Consider the following 3643-nt stretch of genomic DNA (forward strand, 5'->3'; position numbering starts at 1 on the left):
ATCCTTGTTTGATATAAGATATTAAAATTAGATTTACTATAACTATCACAATTCCTGTGATTAATTCAGCATTTGCTAATGGCATGGGTCTCCCCACTTTGGCGTCTGTGTACTGAGGCTCTTCCTTTCCCCCAAATTGCTGAAATATTTTCTTTGCTTCTATCAGAACAGGTAGAAAAACCTAGTTGACCTTAGCTAAGAAAGATGAAAAAGACTGCGTTTTGGATCTATCAAGTAATCTGAGGGCTTGTAGGTTAATTTGGGGAGTTGAATTTTAAAAAAATTCTTAATATTTTTAGGGACAGGCTTTGGTATTACTGCCAGGGAAGAAACATAGGTATTTCCATATAGTCACCAAGAGTTAAGCTCAATTTAAAAGCTTACTTTAGGGCTCATACTACAGATTTCATATTTATGTCACCAAGACTCTCAGCAGTTTACAATACAAGATTAAAGCAATCAACAATCTCCTTACTTGAATCCCAGTAGAATCCAACCCATGGAATTCTAGTAAATAAGATGTAAGTAAGTTATTTCACAGGATAGAGGCCATCATGAAACACTTGCCTTTGGGTCAATGTCCCCTGATTTATTATAACCATAGAAATGTATATGGGTGTCAATGCAGCAAAATTGCTATTTAATTTGGGTATCAATCTTCATATAGTTTCCTGGGTTGGTTTAAAGGCAGATACATGTAGTCTGCATGATGATTAAAACATGTACTAGGATTACCAAGGGTTCTCATTCCAGCTAGGTGCACAACTGGTATGTCACAGCAAGCTAAGTAAAGGCCTTGCCTTTTTCCATGGCTTCTACCTGTGGTTCTAGCAGTAGCTGTGAGTCCAGGACAACTTCCACAAACTTCTTACTTTAGGAAGACAATGACCTATCATATGAATTATCATAGAGTCAATTGCTTCTGTATAAACAGTAAGTGAGATTTATTTTGAGCTTTGTTTGCCCCATCTAGTTCTTCGTGGCTTTTTTTGTATGTCATCTTTGTTTCAAAATGGTGGGAGTCAGTTTCTATTGATATGACTTGGGGAACTTAAAAAGAAAAGCAAAGGTTACCATTCCTGAGCTACTGCAAATAGATGTTGAAAGGCCAGAATATAATAGAACTCCCATTTTTATTTATTGATTAAATTTATATCCTGCTTTTCTATTTGTATAAACCTCAAGATAGCATGCTGTTTTTTTAAAAGAGGAAGATGAAAGTCTTTAAAATTGAGTGTATTTGCTTTAAACTCAATTTGATTACTTCCAGATATATTGGAGTATATATATTAGAAATCTATTCTTCAGATTTACAAAGGGTATTTACAAAGAGACTGGCCAAACCAGCCAGAGGAGTCAAATGGGGAATTAGTCTGGAATCCCTATGTGGGCACAAGAGGGCAAAGTCTGACCCCCTTGAATGCTGTTGAATTTTAGTCTTATACTGGTGCAAACTGTCAGTCTGAGAATATTATTGTCCATAGGCTTGAGCAATAAAAAGGTAATTGCATTATTTAAGTGTGGATCTGGTTGTTTGCACCCAAGATATGTAAAGAGGTACAGTCATCCTGCACAGGATGCTTCTCCTTACCACTTTAAACTGGTCCTGTTTAAACTCTCCAGGTTATAAAATACTGTTATTTTGGCAGCTCCTATGGATGCCCTCTATAGTAATTTGGTCACTATTTTTGCAGTGGAATTCCTTGACAATAGAACTCTTTGCATCATAGGAAAATATATAGAAGCTTTGTCTTTTCCAGCAGGGCTGGGAAATGTCTTCCTCCTCCTCCGGATCAAACCTTTTATGCTTCACTTCATTCCCATTTCTAACTAGGATACCTTATGGTTAGTATTACTGTGCTCTATCTGAGTACTGTATCCAAATATCCGTTGATTAAGGAAATAAACTTTTTTTTAATATAAGTGGCTGATAGCCTTTTGTTTCACCAACACTTCTTTTCTTGGTAGAATTGATACTTTAACCAGACCTATTTTCAGCTTCTCTGAAGAAATAGTAGATCTAATTCCAGGGAAGCTGCTATATCCAATAAGGCGAAACAGAACTATTACCTGTCCTCTCTTGCTAGTATTTGGATATGTGTTAGCCTTAGTCCTCTTCTTGGCAACTGTTTTGGAATTGCATGTATGTGTTATTGTGTTTTCTCTCGCCTGTAGAAAGAAAGAGAATGCTTCCTCAAGGAGCATTTGAACTTATGACATCCAGTTAAATTGTTACTGCCCTACCCTTATTAGTCCTTGTTCTTTTTTGTCAATAAAGTTATTGACCCTGTAGCTATTATATACTTCTTTGGAACGAGCTCCCCGTGGAGATTCGGACCCTCTCCACCCTTCAGGCCTTCCGGACGGCCGTGAAGACCTGGCTGTCCCAGCAAGCCTGGGGTTGAGTCGTCCCCCCCTACTCGAATTTGCTGTGTCTGTTGTGCTTTTAAACTGTTTGTATTGTTTGTTTGTCTTTGCCTCACTTTTTGTAATTTCCCCTCCCTTGGCTTTGTTCAGCCGCCCTGAGTTCCTTCGGGGAATAGGGCGGCCTACAAATTGAATAAAATCCAAATCCAAATTCAAACTTCTAATTATTGCATTTTAAAGTTATCTTTTTGGTTATCACTTCAGCCCTCAGGCTCTGTCATCATGCCTAACTGTAGTAACCTTTTCCATTTTGCACAAAATAGTTACATTAAAAAAAAATTGTAATGGCATTTCACCTCAGTCTGTCTTTGCTATGGCCTACATTTTGCTACAACACTACAACATTATTTCCATGGTTTGGATATTCATGAAAATCATGGCCATTCTGGAAAAGAAGCAACTCTTCTTCAAACAAAGGGCCTTCCATTCAGAGATTTGCAAATTGGATCTCCACCTTGATGCACTTTGTCTTTCACTACCAGTTAAGGATTCTCCATAGCAAGTCAAGTCCCACTCTACAATCTCCTCAATGACCTTTTTGATGGCTCTTTTTGTATGATTTTTGCCTGATTTATGCAAAGTTCACATCCTTGTCGTAGTCTTCTATATTGCAGTGCAACATAGCAGTTGGATATCAGAACTATGAAAGACAATACATTGGGGAACGTGTGTTATTTTTTTGATTTCATGTAATAGAGCATCTGCCCTTACCTGCTATTTAACCATGGGTACAATGCTCAGAGAGTACAATACAAGATTATGAGCAGTTGCTGTGGTTCTTTAAGTGGTCATCCTATATTTACACAATTTTGCTCCATTCTGAGGTATTCTCATATAGTATTGAGGCAGCCTTGAGAAGTCTGGGACCATTGGACAAATAGGGATTCCCCCCCCCCCCTAATCACATGCATTTACTGTTTGCTGCCAGGCTCTTCTGATGTGGCGCTCGACTACCCACATGTGCAGCTTAGCGTGAAATGTGAAGCCATATGTAATAAACTTTTTAAAAATAATCAATTTCTCCATGACTATTATGAATCTAAACCATAAATTCCACAGTGTTCAAGTAGAACTTGTGATGGGTTTCAGCCAATATCCCCCCCCCCCAAGCAAACTTAGAAAGGGATGGATAGAATGGCAGCTTGCTAGAACCAAATTGTGATTCTGTCAATGTGTCGCATGCTCTACAATTACCTTGTTTTGGTTTCTTTTGCAG

General features: G+C 38.1%; 1 protein-coding gene across 2 annotated transcripts in view; it reads left to right on the forward strand.

Annotated features, from left to right (window-relative positions):
- The window catches only part of NME7 (NME/NM23 family member 7), a 70414-nt gene that overhangs the window by 66496 nt on the left and 275 nt on the right, over positions 1-3643 (forward strand). The gene's annotated exons all lie outside the window — the stretch shown is intronic.

Source organism: Thamnophis sirtalis, unplaced genomic scaffold (assembly GCF_051295495.1).
Source record: "Thamnophis sirtalis isolate CommonGarterSnake01/CBP01778 unplaced genomic scaffold, rThaSir2_p1.2 scaffold_8, whole genome shotgun sequence".
Lineage (NCBI taxonomy): Eukaryota > Metazoa > Chordata > Lepidosauria > Squamata > Natricidae > Thamnophis > Thamnophis sirtalis.